Source organism: Achroia grisella, unplaced genomic scaffold (assembly GCF_030625045.1).
Source record: "Achroia grisella isolate CSIRO2021 unplaced genomic scaffold, CSIRO_AGI_Agris_v1 utg3297, whole genome shotgun sequence".
Lineage (NCBI taxonomy): Eukaryota > Metazoa > Arthropoda > Insecta > Lepidoptera > Pyralidae > Achroia > Achroia grisella.
The window spans coordinates 610,043-627,620 of record NW_026712802.1 but is presented as its reverse complement, the minus strand read 5'-3'; the positions used below and the strand labels follow the sequence as shown (position 1 = coordinate 627,620).

The 17,578-nt window shown below is 32.9% G+C and overlaps 2 protein-coding genes across 8 annotated transcripts in view; one reads left to right on the top strand and one right to left on the bottom strand.

Annotated features, from left to right (window-relative positions):
* The window catches only part of LOC131843768 (ribosome biogenesis protein WDR12 homolog), a 258,938-nt gene that overhangs the window by 161,899 nt on the left and 79,461 nt on the right, over positions 1–17,578 (bottom strand). The gene's annotated exons all lie outside the window — the stretch shown is intronic.
* The window catches only part of LOC131843764 (protein alan shepard), a 146,074-nt gene that overhangs the window by 58,321 nt on the left and 70,175 nt on the right, over positions 1–17,578 (top strand). Inside the window, exon 1 of one of the 7 annotated variants that reach the window (XM_059192506.1) lies at positions 2,869–3,550. The exons of 5 other annotated variants lie outside the window; for them this stretch is intronic. The gene's annotated coding sequence lies outside the window, so the exon portion shown is untranslated. Of the gene's footprint in view, positions 1–2,868; positions 3,551–17,578 lie in introns of those variants that run through there. One more of the 7 variants, XM_059192507.1, reaches the window with a different exon arrangement.

The following is a 17,578-nucleotide window of genomic DNA, read 5'->3' as shown; positions in this document are numbered from 1 at the left end:
TAACTATAATGTTGGTAAACTTAATATTAAATTATCGAAATAGACCGTATCGTCTATTTTTTATATCTATCGTAACATCTGAATCCAATACACGAATAAAGTTGAAATGAGAAGGGAGAAGATCAATATGATTAAAAGAAATGTGTATTATTTTTTGAAATGGGAATAGAAGGGTTCCATAATTAAAACAAATATTCCGTATCACTTTGCAGTTCAAATAAAACAGTAATTTTCTATTGTCAAAATTTTTCAATTACTTTTACCTTTCTCTATTATTCATACCGTATTTATAACGAACCAAGGTTTTTACATGATATATGGGTTCAGTGCGCTGCCCAATACTCTTCTGAAGTCGACGGAAAAACTCCATAGAGCCTACCGAACGGAGTCGAGTTGTAGTAGAATAGGTGCACTGCAAAAGCAACAAAAAGTGAAGTCTAGCCAAACGTCCACCCTGTCACCGCCAGCCCACCAGTTCAGATTACATCGCAAAATCCAATTTCGTGGTTTTGTTATCGCTCTCTCAGGGAATTTAGAAGATTATTCTTCTTTATAGTTTAAGTTTCACTGACGTTAACCATTAACTATTAACGTGATATTGCTTGTATAAAAATGCGTTGTAAATTTTATTAACCTTATCCATGTACTTGCAAAATTACAGTTCATTAATAATTGAATTCGCTTGAAAAACAATTAAAAACATACCGCCATAATGGGAATTTATTCTTTGCTCAAATATTTTTATCTATAGAATAAATTTTGCTCGTAAAATAAAGAGACATAAGTAACTACAATTTGAAAACTTAGAATTATCAACATTAATATTAAAATCTGTCAATAAGCAGTTCACCTAACTATTCTGTCGGATAGATGCTTGGTTATTATATTGTTTATCCGACGGTTGCTATCTGTCAGCCAGGCTGACAGCTTTGGTGTATTATCAACCTGCGAAAGTATATATTTTAACAATACGAATATATATTTAGACACCGAAATTACGATATTTTCTGATTCGAGATTGAGATTTTCAATAAATACAATATATTATTTGAAGTATATACATACAACACATAATATATGTAAGTAGATATAGTTATGTATTAAAATTATTATTTTTTAAGTCTCTTGTTTCAATAAGTAGATTTATTATAGGATAAAATTGTAAGAGTTTGTAATAAGATTTGAGAAATGAACGTTATGTCAACGACACGCTACCCCGGCTTTAGGGTAAGATAAATGAGGGAACATAATGCAACGGCTCATAAACTTAATATATATGTGATTTTTCTAATATACATATATATGTGGAATATCATGAAGGCATAATTTTATACTTCCAAAGTCCACCTGGTACCTAGGTACCTAGGTACCAACCTAACCTAGGTTAATAGGATACAGAAAAGGAGTAGTAATAATGAAGCTATTAACAGAACTCAACTTAGAAAAAATACCAAAATTATTACAACATCACTTATATTACATAAACTTGTCCAAAGTGAAGAGATCTGGGCTGACTTGACTTAATGTAATTCATATGTTGTATTATCTAAATGAATAAAGCCTCTGAAACTGTTGAGCATCTAAGACCAATATTGATAGCGGATGAAACCAAAGGATAAATATACCTGCAAATAAGAGATGAGACTTGGTTTATTTGGCTCCATAAACTTTATTTTTTCATTATAAATTCATACTTACAACATAGCCATTTAAAGGGCATCAAGGGCTACTTGCTTTGCCTTTCTTTATATTCGCTACATTTGCATAATATGGGTTTACTACCGTCCTTAATACATAAATTGATGCAAACTTTCGCAGATCATGTCTTTATTATGATAACACTGATAACACAACCGTCGAGGGAATGGTGTCGGTCGGTAATGATGTCATTTTGTAACTGATAATGTTATGATTAGACAGTAAATAACAGACTCCTATCGGTGCAGCGGAAACATCCCCGACAATATTAAAAATAAACTAGTAACGACCGCACAAATAAATGTATTTGTCTACTAATACGAAAAATAATACATTTAGTATTAATCAACATTAAGCGAAGTATTAAGCTAAATGTTCTTTAAATATGGGTTCAGAGACTAAGAAACTCAGAGTAACTATTAAATATAATTTTAAAAGATTTTACGATGAATCGTTTCGCTATTAAGGCGACGCAGAGACCAATATCTCGAAGTATTGCAAAAGGATAAAACAAAATAAAGTAACTTGTATGGCGGGCCGGTTGCAAGATGCAGAAATCTGTGCGCGGTGTGGGCGTGAGCGAACCGGTCTAGACAAGATGAACTTTAAGGATCAAACAAAATAAAATAAAAGTTGGCTATAGTGCGACAGTGTCCTGGGATAATGTTCCTAATGTTCAATTTTCTTGGAAATTCGATTTAATGAAATCCACTATACATATGGTCAAATTGTATAAAAATAGGTGAAAGCAGATATTTAGCATTTTTATAACCATTAAGTATTAGCGCCTGTAACTATGTAAGAATAAGGAATAATAAATTATTCCAAAACCTTCCAGACCAAATATTTAATATTTGTTATAGTTATATACAAAGTTTAATATATATTAGGAAAATTAATTTGCAAACATTTTTCCAATCGCAAGTTAAATGACCCTGTAAGTGTAGGAAGCATTTACTTTATAATAAAAAGGATTTTAAATAATAAGATTTTTCTTGAGCGCAATGAACTCCGCCAGAGTTCATTGTGATATCCCGCGAGAAAACCTCTAATTTAAGTCGAGTGGACACAATTGGAAGAAAACACAGGAGAGAGCGTCGCGCCGGATTAGATTAGCACAGATAAGATTAGTGGCATCGCAAGTGCGGCAGAGGCGCGCACTGGCCACTGTCTGCCATATGAGCCTGCTAATTGCCAACTATACGTAGACGGTTTCAAATGCACTGGCACAATGACAGCAGCTGCCCGACACTCTCGTCCGATGATACCAATGACCTAAATTGTTACGATGAGTCCCGAATAAAAAATGCATCTGTTGGTCTTTGAGTCTGTCAGTATTCAGCATAGACAATACAGGAACGTAAGGTACTTTAGTCCTTCATGAATATTTATCGCGACGAAGTGCCGCCGCGGGTCGGGGTTTCGCGGACTGGACTCGGGCGGGGCTGCACCCTAATGCAATGATTCATATTATTCGGTTTGCGGCCGAGTTGAACGTCTTCCATTATTGTCATTCATCGGAGGAAGTGGGCGGCGAGGGGCGGCGCGGGTGCTGCCGGCAGCCCCCCCGCACAATTCTCTCTCAGTCGCTCGCCGACACTCTCGCTATTAACACGCGAGAGCCGCGATGCACGTCACCTACGCTTAACGCATCCAGTCGTGATTCGCGTGTGTGTGCCTTCGTGCTCCGTGTTCCTAAAGTCTCGAAGCTCAATCAAGTCACGTACAGTGCAGCTACAGCCAGTGCGCTCTTACAGCCCAGCAGAAACGTTAGCCGAGTGCACTACCAGCACCTAGCACGCCGGAGCCGACGGCTCAGCTGACCGGCGCGCCCACTGCCTACGACCGCACGGTGAGTGCGATCGATCACTGCATGCACGCGCGCGACAACTCTTTACGTGTGTCTATTTCGAGTAGCTCGCAAATCTGCTCACTGTGAATCGTCAGTTCTTATTTCATATAATTACAATTGGGTGTCACAGTTGCCAAAAATTTACGGTATCGCAATATAAATGCGGATTTTACGTGCCGCTGCATTTGCGTGAACTATTGATAAACAATCTCATTTTACAGCATAGATGCCTGAAGTCAATACAATCCGTGGAAAATTGAGTTGTTTGATTTGATCCTGTAATCGAGAATATGCGCGTTAAGTAATCAAAACATATGAGTGCGTAGTGCTAGCCTAGTGTTACGTCGAAAATGCAAAAGTGTGTCGTGGGTGCACCTTTGCGGTTCGTCGAACAACGCCAGCTGACTTCCTGTCGTGTCAGTGATACTCTTGCGCAAAATGCATGACTCGTGCCGCCCGCCCGCCGCGAACCGCCTCGCCGCCCGCCGGCCGGCCGGCCGTCGCGCCTGCCACCGCTTTCCCGTTCGCATCAACGCCACTCTGTAAACACATTTGAAAAATTTGAATAGAATCAAATGCGCTTAATTTTACGCACTTTTTTAGTAGTCATTTATTTATCATGTTTAATATACATATGGGAAGCAGATTCAAATTAAAAAAAACTGATTCAGATTCCTCAAGGACTGTTTACCAGATATGTGAATTTAGTACAGAAATCGATAATATTATAAAAGTTACAAAAATTTGTGTTGTACATATAAATACAAGTTTCGGCTTAATTAATCTTAATCATCTACTATTTAGTGCTATACGATATTTAAATGCCTTATTTAAAGAACTTTTACCACTATTTTGTTATAGAAAAAGATAAAACCAGACTTAACGGATTTTAAAAAAATTCACGTAAATATTATATAAAATGTTATAAAGAAAACTTTTCAACTCGATGTAGAGCTGTAAAATCTGTGATATCGGTTATCAATCTGCTCTTATGAAGGTCGCTCAGATAAGCGCATTCTGTTAGCACTTTTGATTCTTTAAATAATCATATCTTGTTATGAGCATTAATAAAAAATCTACCCGGCTGTTTCTGGGCACTATGTTGATGCCACCGTATCCACTTTTACAGTGTCTTATAGAGATTGATTTTATCAGTAATTAGTACTATTTAGGTAGTATTTAAATAGTATTCGTAGTTATGTAGTACTCATACTATTGATATATTTTGAAATATAGTTGGAGGGAAAGGGAGATATCAGCAAAACAACGAGATGCCAGATCTTTCTTTCTATGCCAAAGTGTAACGCCCTAGTCCTCCGAAATAGAAAAGCATTCTGAATTTTGTGAAGTCCGTGATGCTGCTATTGCTATTCGAGTGTGTCCTCGGCTTAATCACAACAAAAAAATTATTAACTATTCTGTTTTTATTATTTATATAAATAACTGGCTGAATCGCACTATAAAGACGAAGGAAAATGTTACGCCTATTCATTCATTTGCGACAAGAAAATAATTGTTATTTTTTCCTAGGGATCCATTTTGCTATTTATAAATGCTTTAGAAGAACAATGAACTGTCAGTTGAACAAGTTGATATATGAGTTCTTACTTAAAATTACGTTTACGAACTGTATTATTTTTACGCACTATCATATTCAATTATTAATTTTATATTTATATATACATTATACACACACTATCACATGAATAACACTCCAATAAGATAAAGATATAGTATATATAGATATATTAGTAATAGTTAACTTTCTTTTTTTACGTACACAATTAATTTGTCTCTTCGTAAGAAACATAATTGAAATTACATAATTATTTTTAATTAAATCTTTTATATGATATAAGAATTACAACTTTCGAAATAATTTCGTATTTTTCAAACATGAAAATATAAAGCCATTGAATTCTGTTCCATTTATACAAGGTGCATGCATTTTCTAAAAGAATGACGTTTCTTTTAGAAAATGCATATATTCTTTCTTTATTTCTATTATAGTAAATATTGTAGTTAACAATACATATCAATGTAGGAAAATTGACGATACCTGCCTACCTACAGCTGTTTGATATCAGGGTCTACCTTATCATGCTTACGTAGGTAGCTATAGAATGTGCGACAGATTAGATAAGTCTAACGAAAACGTACACATTCAATTTGAACAGTTCAATATTTATGTACCTAGACAGGTGATTATAAATCTTCTATTCCTATGATGATATGATACGATGCTTAAAATATAAATAATGGTTAGGGACACTTTGGGGTAATACTGAAAGAGAAGTTAATTATACTGTGCTATAATTATTTTGTAAATAAATATTAATATATATTCAAAATAATTTTTTTTTTCTTTATTGATATTTTTTACAACGCAAATAATATTCACATCGTCTTTTAAAATTCTGTTTGTAATTAATGCTACTTTATTTAATATTATAACTATTAATTTTATGAATATTATTTCAAATTATATTATTATCATATCGCCTTAAAATACAATAATCGACACATTTGAGATTCGCAACGTAATATCCTGGTTTATTTATAAATGTTTGTCAAACTTTTCCTGTGACAAAGTGATAATAGCTGCATGGTAATTTATGTAACACAGATAACATACCACATATGACTGTGATAGATAAATAATGAGTACCTACGCACCCTTTTATACAGCGCAGATAAGAATAAAAAATGGCCAAATAGTCTAATGGGTCATTCCATTGTCATAAGGTTATTCAACATCTAGGAATGCGTTGAGCGCATTAAGGGCAATCACTATCTTCGGTACAAAAGAGTATTGACATAACCAGATAAGAGTGTCGGTATACTAATGTAGGTATCTGTGCGACTGGTTTACACTCATTGTTCCGTTATCATTACGGTTAGCGCATTATGTGTCCGATAAGCAAATAAATGGCTCGCTCTGCGGTCGTCAGCCAGACGCATTTGTCCCATGTACTTGCTCAACGACATCGCGATCGTTCTTCTTTTTTCACAACTGACATAAAGGATGTTTTATTCATGACGCATTGCGCAGAGGTTGTGCACTTGGCCTTATATGTTAACAATATAATTTACAAGTTACTACCATAGCTTTAAAAGTTTGTAACTTAATTATTGTGATCCAGACTTTTATTGACAACTTCCTGGTGATGCCTAGTTAGCTTTCGAAGCAGACTGATTTAAATATCCTCGACACTATAGTACCTAATTCTAATTTGTTGAGTTAATATTTTTTTGGACTTACGGATTACTTACTGTGATGAATGATGGAAATTCTCTAGACTATTATCCACGATACATGTGTCTCTCGACCAATTTTCGTTGCACATGTTTTTTTAATGGTGATCAATATCGTTGATTGCAATTAATAGGAATCATCAATTACTAAACCAATCCGGTCCGGTTACCAGATAAAACGGATTTGTTGTGGGGACTACTAGTTAATAGGATTTATTTTATATAATCATACTCTGTCTTAGTCTGCCCAAAACCCATGTGTTTTGGTTCTACAAAGGGGCTTTAAAATATATTGAGTATTAGAATATTAGGAAGCACCGTAAAGTACCAGTGACGTATAATTAATTGTGTTGAAGTAAAAAAAACATTTTCAGTCCAAGCTCATCAATAAGAGGTACGTAGGTTACTATTGCATAACGAGAATTTCGTTAATCTCTAGCTCAATTAATCTCCAGTTCAGTTTCATTTCAAACATTTAGATACGACTGTTAATCTGAAGTCTCTTATCAGTAAGACGTTAATAAATGAAAGCCGAGAACCGAGGACACTATAAATAAACGTGGCTATTAGGTTCTTCGTGGATAATACAGATTGAAATCAGAGGCTCTACCATGAAACGTAATTTCTAAGATTACAATATGTTTCGTGATTTTGATGAAACACGTTCTTAACTTGTCGTTAACCCTACCATTACCTGCATACTTCCTTCATGATCTTAACGTCAATTTTGTATATCGAAAATCGGACAGCTTTTCAAATTTGGAATTAAACCATTTATGGCTTTAATTCTAATATGACAATGTTGTGATTGGGGCTATCATTTGGTGATACGGTGGAGAAGCGCGTCGCGCGTTCGTTCACTTACCTCATTCTATATTTAGTGTAAGCGTGGTGGCTTGGCGCGGCGCGGTGACGTGGCGTGGCAACTGCATGCGGAATGCAGTACAGCAAGCGCCTGACCTACCACAACAACACTGTCAGTTTCGGCGCACGCACAGCCTCTCACTGACTTCACTGCATAGCACAAGGATGTATACACTAACTAAGCACACTGTGCCAAATTTACAACCACGGTGCGGTATATTGATTGCTATTAAAAACTCTTCTGCAACTATGATACGTGACAATCTATGATCCAGAACAGCCATATTATACACACTTGTTAAAACAAATTGCGCATCTTGGGTTGCGCATCTTGGGTTTATTCAGTAATCTTCTTTACCGCAATATTACACATCTTGTAATAATTTCACTTATGGACAACTTACCTTCAATGTCCATGAAAAATGTATCCTGTAGTTTTAACGGAATTACATAATACCTCAGTCTTCGAATTTTGATTCTAGGTATGTCTTGCTTATATTAGATACATATAACATGACATATTATTTTGTATTACATTTCTGTAGTATATCAGCATAAAAAGTACATAATCAGCATAAGGAGTGGTACTGGTAGAATAAATGCTGCGTGTTAGGTTGTAGTGGCTCGTATGACAGGGTGCGTCGGTCGAGACGGCGCCGGCTAGGTCAGACACCGCCATTAGTCGCAGATTGATCGAAGCTCCGTCCGTCGCGCAACATAAACGACTTTATCTGGACTTTTGCCGTGACCCAATATAGGTTTAATATAAGGCTTCCTGTCTAGTGTGATAATTAAAAATGTGTCTCCTACAATTTGATAAACAGCTTGTGCATGCTATTACTCTAAAGGCAAGACTACCATTCTTCGTCCCGCCTCCGCCTTACATGTTTCGTGATGTGAATTCTGTTACAATCGAGTACATTACACAATTTGAATATGAATGCCGATTTAAGGAAGTACGAATATACTACGAATACGTGAGTGTAGCTGAATTGAGTACTCTGTTTAAATGCAGGAAAATATGTTTAGATACCACCTACATATATTATTATCATTATCACTTAGTAATTAAGTGGTTTCATATTTATTATATTAAACTCAGATTACGAATTAATTAAATTTTATTGTACAAGTTGTATTGTTCTTTTAAGAATTGTTCCAACTTATACACGGCTGCCATATATTCAAATTATTTATCACTAATTGCATATAGTAACTAGGTCTGAGTGTTTAAAGCAATACAGAATTTCATGTAAATACAATGAATGTTTGGGCCAAATGTATATATAAGTATATGTTATAAAATAGTATATAAATTATACACTTATGACTTATTTCAATTGTAATTATTTTCTGTTATAGTAGCGTGAACACGGAATGTCATTTCTAAAACAATAAAAAATTTTAATTGTGCTGTTTATAATGCAGAAAGTTGTCGTTTTCTTAATTATTTAAGATTTGTTTCACAAAAAAATTACTATTACCGTTAAGGGAGCAATGCGAGAGTAAATTGTACTGCTTACTTATTTTAAAATCATTATTATATGTATATACATATATCAACGTTTCGTCTAGGTACTACTGACTACGGCACGGCACGCCGAGTGAGATGAAGTAGTAAAGTTATTTAAAAACATTTATTTACAATGAAATTATTCGTATTAAAACCCGTATAACTATATTAATCAAAAACTAATGCATGAGTACAAAAACACCTGTCTATTTTGAAACAACTTGTTTTGCAAGCAGTGTTCCAGACTGATGGGTTCCTTTTGTTATGACAGAGAAATTGCTGTTTACGGAAGCATAATACCTTTAGTCATCAGAAAGGTGAAATGTAACACTAGTGCTAATATCAACAATTGTCAATGTCATCAGGTGGGCCGTTAGATTGTTGCTGATACACTAGTACCGATGTTGCCAGAAAACACAAATTGAGTATAGATATTTTTATAGATGTATGCCAATATAGGAATTCTGTTATTAGATTATTTTCACTAAGTTTCGCTTTGATCGTATTTCCGTATTTAAAGTTACACGTTTAGTGGTTTTACTAATCAAAGGAAAAGTTCTGTCGTACAAAACTACGAAAGTTCTGCTCAATAAATTTGTAACAATGCCAGTGGAGTTAAAGTTCAACTATTGATGGAAGAACGCTTGATGTCATAAATTGAATACTTACGTGACTTTTATTATCTATTATCGCTGACATTTGTTGCAATCCGTAATAAACTGGAGATGCTTCTTGTGTTTACACGATAACAACTATCGTAGATAGTTGGTAAATTGCTCTTACTTGGCCATAAAAATATTACTATTAGATCATATTATTTGTCCCGTGTATAGTATACATTTGTAATGTTATGGTAATTTCCTTGCACCACCTTCCGATTTTTTATTATTTTGCTACTTTTTTTTTATTTGCAAGAGATTACCGTCAAGGGTAAGACAGCTCTCTTATTTTAGTTTATCTTAAAACATTTATAATTATTTTCTTAACAAGCGTATATAGAGTTTAAGTAATAATATGTATTAAATTCAAATTCAAATTCAAAAATCATTTATTCATGTAGGACATTTTAGCCGCTTATGAACGTCAAATTTTTACATTATAATTTTATTTTTTTCCCTACCGTCCAGTTCGGTATATAGATCCAATTGAGAAGAACTGGCAAGAAACTCAATTGAATTACTTTTTTTTTTAAAGCCAGTTTATTTACAATGTATATTTATATAGGTGTCTATGTCTAACATTAAATGAAAATTCAGTGCATGAACAACTATTGCCATGCACACTCGTCATTCAAGTAATCGTTTAGTGAGTAATAGGCTTTGCTCAGTAAATATGATTTAACAGATGTTTTGAATTTATTTAAGGGTAATTCCAACATATCCTTTGGTATCTTATTGTAAATTTTTATACCTATTCCCATAAAAGACCTATTAACTTTTTCTAAACGATACTTGGGGACAGCAAGTTTGTCTTTAAATCTTGTATTAATATTATGAATATTGCTGTTTTTTGGAAATAAGTCAAGATTTTTATGAACATATAGGATATTTGAATATATAAATTGAGAAGCAACGGTGAGAATATTTGCCTCTTTGAATTTCTCTCTTAATGAGTCACGACTCTTCATACAGTAGATCGCTCGAACGGCACGTTTTTGTAATATGAATATATTTTTAATATCTGCCGCTTTTCCCCATAGTAATATTCCATAAGAGAGTAAACTATGAAAATAACTAAAATAGACTAATCTAGCAGTATCAGTATCAGTGTACTGTCTAACCTTACGCACGGCAAAAGCTGCCGAACTTAGTTTCGCTGCAAGGCTTTGAATTTGTGCACCCCATTGTGTTTTATTATCTAGTGTGATTCCTAGAAAGACAGTAGATTCTATAAATTCGAGAGATTCGTCATTTAATTTAATATTGCAATTAGTATTAAAACTTTTAGACATAGAGAAATTAACACATTTTGTTTTTTTAGCGTTTAACATAAGATTGTTAGTTGTAAACCAGTGCAGGAGACGCCGCAAAGCACTATTTACATCGTCATAATAATTAGTCATTCTATTAACTTTAAAAATCAATGAAGTATCGTCTGCAAATAATACTATGCCGCATCTATCCTGCATGGCATATGGGAGATCATTAATGTAAACTAGGAATAAAAATGGACCGAGAATAGATCCTTGAGGTACACCCATTTGCACAAGTGACCCGTCAGACGTAGCGTTGCTAACCTTCACTTTCTGTATTCTATCAGATAGATAAGATTTTATTAAATTTAAAGCATTGTCTTTGACGCCATAAAAAGCAAGTTTTTTTAGCAATGTATTATGATCAACGCAATCAAAAGCCTTAGAAAGGTCACAAAAAACACCTATCGCATCCATTTTAGTTTCCCATGCAGCAAATACGTGTCTAAGCAACTCTGCACCTGCGTCTGTAGTTGAACGACCTTTGGAAAAACCGAATTGACTATTGTGGATTAAATTATTTAAATTGAAATAACTGACAAGCTGCATAAGGATTATTTTTTCAAAAATTTTACTGAGTGCTGGGAGTATAGATATAGGTCTATAATTTATTGGGTCACTCCTATCTCCAGATTTAAAAAGCGGTATGATTCTACTAATTTTCATTATGTTAGGAAATTTACCTTCATCTATACATTTATTGAAAATAAAAGCAAGAGAGGGCGCAATAATTTCCATTATACTATCTAGTATTTTAACAGATATACCCCATAGATCCTCTGTTTTTTTATTATTAAGCTGTTTGAATATTTTCATTATTTCTACTGATGATGTATGTCTAAAGTTAAATACAGCTGATGACTTGCTAACATTGTCTGTTAGTAAAGTTTCAGCAGCAGACGGGGAAGATTTTAGAGCCTGTGTCGTAATTAATGGAATATTAGTGAAATAAGATTCGAATGTATCCGCGACCTCTGTGTCGGAATTTACCAATTTGTTATTAATATTTAAAGCTATTTTACTATTTTGAAAATTAACTTTTCCAGTTTCGCTATTTATTACTTTCCAAGTGGCTTTTATTTTATCTTTAGATTTAGTTATTATTTTACCTAAATAGAGAGACTTAGCTGTATGACAAACCTTTTTAAATATTTTCGAATAAGATTTTACATGTTCATGAAATAAGGGATCGGATATATAGCTTCGTTTTTCGTAAAGTTCGTAAAGATTAGCCCTAGACTTATAAATACCAAACGTGGCCCAGTCACAAAACTTTGATTTTACACTAGTTGAAAAGGTTTTTGTTTTAAATTCACTGCTAGCTTCATGTTCAATTAAATTAAAAATATGTTCACATACAATGTCCGGGTCATATTGAGGTACTATGACACTAGATATTTTATGTTCAATTTTATTTTTAAAACGTGCCAAATTCTTTTGTGTTATTTGTCTGCATGTAATTGTTTGAGTCCCTTTGGATCCCTTAGTTTCAATTATAACTTTTTGTCCATAATGATCAGATCCAAGACAGTCGAAATTCATTTTCACCTTTACTTCACAATTACAAAAAACATTATCTATACAAGTGGCAGAATTTCCTGCGACCCTAGTGGGTTCTAAAAAAAGATTGTGCAAATTAAATGATTTAAATAAGTTAATCAATCTTAAGCTTATTGAGCATTCCGATAATAAATCAACATTAAAATCGCCACATACAAATAATGTTTTATTCCTCCGTGCGACTCGTCTCAATGCTTCCTCCATAGCCAGTTCAAAAGAATCAAAACAAGCCGATGGCGGATGGCGATTACACTTATTGCAAGAATTGCACTTTCAGATTTTTATCTTTTGATTGCAAAAACAACTATTCCTATAGTGCCAAAAGCATGTTTATGATAATAATATTATGAAAACAAAGTTGCTCATGTTTACAAACGGGACACGTACAAATATACATTGTTACTGTCTTCACATAAATTGGATTGTTATGTGTGAAACCATATGTACGAAAGATATTGAAAGTTAGTCTGTTGAGACGCATAGTGTATTTTTAAAGCAAACAAGATAGCTACAAGATATATACATAATGTATGTATTCTACATATTTAGTTTTTCTCTAAGGTTTGGTTTCTTTTCACTTTTAAAGGAATTGAATTTTGGATAACTATTAATAACTTCTGTACCAGTAGGTATAAATGTAATACATTAGGTTTGTTGAATTATGCTTTTTATTCAGTATCTGGACATATTTTAAATATGCCAATACATATAAGCGAATGTCAATTCAAGATATCTTTTGAACTGACTTAATTGAAATATAAATTAATATAATTGGAGTAGCTACACGAATTGTTAATGCAATTTAAAGAAGGGGTGCCATGGAAAGCAACACCCTTGCCGCGCAAAATTTTATTAAACTTATAATTTTGTTGGTAGATTTGATTATTTATCAATATAATATCATCACTCCTATTTCAATCTATTTGTGACCATGTTTCATATTAAAATTGCATTTGCCATTGTAAGTGTGCAAACTGCCTTACCTAGGGCTGCGTTATCTAGTGGGTAGAATAAAAAGTACACACGCTTGCCCTCGTCACGCAGCGCGTGGATGTCACACAACTGATAAAGCCGATCCGTTGTTATTCTGTCACGGTGAGCTGACAGTATGACAATGCAACGCCCCTGGTACCGAACTCAAGTATTTAGTCAATAATCACACCAACAGATCTACTTACGTTGTGATTGTTTGTATGGCTCAAATCACGAAGACCGAATACGTTAAACATTAAGTAATTATCTCAGAACAATAAATAAATAAATTTAAATACACCATACAAATACAGAAAGACTAATGTTATATAATATTCATAAGAAATTATTTACATGGCATCGGAGAATTCAGGTTACATAGGAATATTTAAAATTCGGTCATGAAATATAATTTTAATTGGATCTCTATCTTTTATAAATCAAGCCAATTGGTGTTAAAGTAATTTTAAAGTTCTTATAACAATTTCTCATTTAAAAGAAAGTTTGACGGTTTATGTCGAAGGATTCGGGATGTTTCATATCGAGGGTCGCGAGTCAAGCGGCCTCCTATCGAAACTCGAAGGAACAATTCGCTTATCTATCTAATGATAGAAAAGAGAAAATATTTTATGATTCTACGCCATTTTTGTAATATCATATTCTCTATTTGGGAAGTCTAATATTTATTTTCCTTCCATCTAAAGATGAAATATTACTCTTTTTGTAGCTGGACTATTAACTTGATCAGTTGATATTATAGTCGGTTTAATGTTCCAAGTATGTTCAGTTGTTTGATAAAAGTTTTATAACTTATATTATTTATTTAATCTATATACATTAAACATATAAACATTTGTCCCTAATTTTATTTAGCTAAAATAACTGTTATTTAATATTAATCACAAAAGTAATAACATTAAAATATATTATTACAAATATTTTATCTCGAAATAAAAATAGGTATAATATAGTTTTCTAAACATAAATGTTTCGTCTTAACATCCTCTCAGCAGGCAGCAAACCTTTCGGTCTCTTTACATGAAGTGGCAAGAGAGGCTGGGAGGGGTAATAGCTCTCTCGGCGTGCGGCAAAGTCGACGATAATTGGGCCCATTACCTAACGCCTCCAGGTGCCTTCTCGTCAAATTATTTAGAAGCTATGCCATGCTGATAGGAATACACCGTTATTCCTATAACGAAATAATAAAAGTTATTTAGTAGGGAAATTTATTGTGTGTTTTTTTCTCCTACATAATTAATTTTCAAAATTCTCTTTGTGTTGAGTACATTTGCATTATATGTTATATATTATTGAAACAATTATTTTACTTAAGTCCGTATGACATAATGATTAATATATAATAATAATAATGTTCCGATACTATATAGCATAGATATAATATAGAAAGTAATGTATAATATAATCGAAGGATCGAATATGAGCGAATGAAGGCGTGCATAAATAAAGGAATGGAGGTTATGACAGATATTTAATATAATGCTTTGTATAATTGTATATTATTAAGCAGAGCTTGTGTTATATGTACTAGACAATTGATAAAACCTTAAAAAATATCTATGTATTTAACATAGATATTTTTTTCTCAGTGCATACATAATATACATAGAAAACATAACAATAATCATGCGTATGAATACAAATAATTGTACTGTGCTAGGAATCGAACTCGCGACTACCGAAAGTAGTCGTAAAGTGTCTAGCAGTTTTTATAATAAAAAGTACTTTTAAAAATGTTTTATATATTTTTTCGATAATAATCTTAAATATTTATTCTGTATTGTTACAGGTATGTACAGTTAGATTTAATTTGAAGTTATGGACAAACAAAGTTGTGAGTAAATGTCTTGTAATTATTTATTAATATTGGAATTAATTGGCAACATTGTATTAAAAGCACTTTAATTCATTTTGACTTGTAAAATATCGAACGATGCGAACAAATCGGATTGCCGCTCTATGAGGTAACAAAGCTATAAGGTGTCCATTACCACATTCTATCTGGGTTCTCTTGTAGTACCAAACGCATTGAAAATGCCTTAATTTCAATTCAGTTACTGGTCATTGGCCTCTATTATATTACATACTGGGATTGATAAAAAACATTGGTGTGAGAATTGATGGACATGGTGTCGTCAATTAGACCAGCGGGTTCATAACCTCTGTCCTGGCAGTAGTACATATTTGTCCTTACTTACTACTCGTATCTACCCGCATTATCCTGACAGCGAAGCCAATCACATCCGGCTTAGCACAACTCACGCATGATTTTGGGCGTTCACAATTCTCGCACACAAACCTACAGACTGATTTATTATTCTGTGGGAAATTTGTCGTTTATCTATTCTAATATTTAATATATGTATTGAATACGCATGTTAAAAAAATATTAAATTCATATGCCATTAATAAAAAGTGCGTTTTACTACAATAATGTGTTATTTACTTCAGAAAAAAAAGGTTCTCCTACGATATCATTCGATTATTCTTGTTGCTTAGTAGAGATTACAACGTCATGTCTGAAGGCGATTTTATGTAGAATAACATTTGTTTGATAAGTACAAAAGATCTATATTGAGATTAGGATATCACAGTTATTAGATGTCTCAATAAAAGTGTCGTGTCATCGTGTGCAATGTTTCGCTAATGCTATCAGCGGACACAGATCTTATAGACATGGCAGTCTATAAGGTCTGTGATCGGTTACCCTGTAAATATTTGCTTCATAAGATGGAGTGGAGAGCTAGCTGTGGTCAACACAAATACGATATCCACACGAAAGGCGACGCGATACCGCGACGGTGTATAAGTCATATTATAAGTATAACTAAAATACAGATAAAGTAAGACGCCATAAGAATATAAAATAATATTAAAAATATGTAACGATGTGGATAGATCAAATAAGATAACAGAAGACAGTTCTAATTTTAAGCATTTGTCAATCCTAACATACTGATAAATTTATTAGTAATAATAATATTGTCAAAAAATAACTTATATTTTAAAATGTTTACTCACATGCATTGTTATTATGTATACTTATATGTATAATATGTTACTCATATGTATATTGTGCTCTAGTTTATTGTAATATTTTTTACAGTTTGATGAAACATTGTAAAAAAAGATTCCAAACATTCCCATTCGTATTATAGTGAATTTAATTTCTAAAATTCTTCTTCCCCATTGTGATAAAATTTAAAATATCTACGTAATTTTATTGGCAGTGCAAAATTGTAAACTATAATAACAATAAACTAAATATCAACTAGACTGAACAACTCAATCGAGTTTAGGCTCATTACTTCTTGTTTCTGATGGTTATATAGCGGGTAGATGACAGACGGTAACAAAACAGACTTTCATATTACTTACTAATTTCTATCGAAGTTTCTTAAACTACTTTAATAAATATAATATTTGCAATAATAACATATCTTGGATGCTATGTTATGTCAACTCAAAAGTGAAATATTGGGAAATCGACTCTTGTAATTTTATTTTTAAAGTCTCGATACCAAATATTTGTAATTTTTGAGTAGTATTGTTATATTAAGTTTGCGAATAATTTATCAATATGTTAATTGCAAATAGCACTTAAAATTACTTATCGTGTGTCTCTCTAATTATACATACATTTACGTATAATTATGGAAAAACCAATCATAATTTTATTATTATATTTATTAATAACAAATCAGCTGGACGGCCAGTCACTGAATTTATGATTCACACTAATACTGACTCAATACAATCCCAAATACCCATAAATAGTTGCGCGCGGAAAGTCAAACATTGACCCTAACTTATATGTACAACTAATTCAATTTAGCTATAATATAAAAACTATACTTCTTTATATATTATTTTA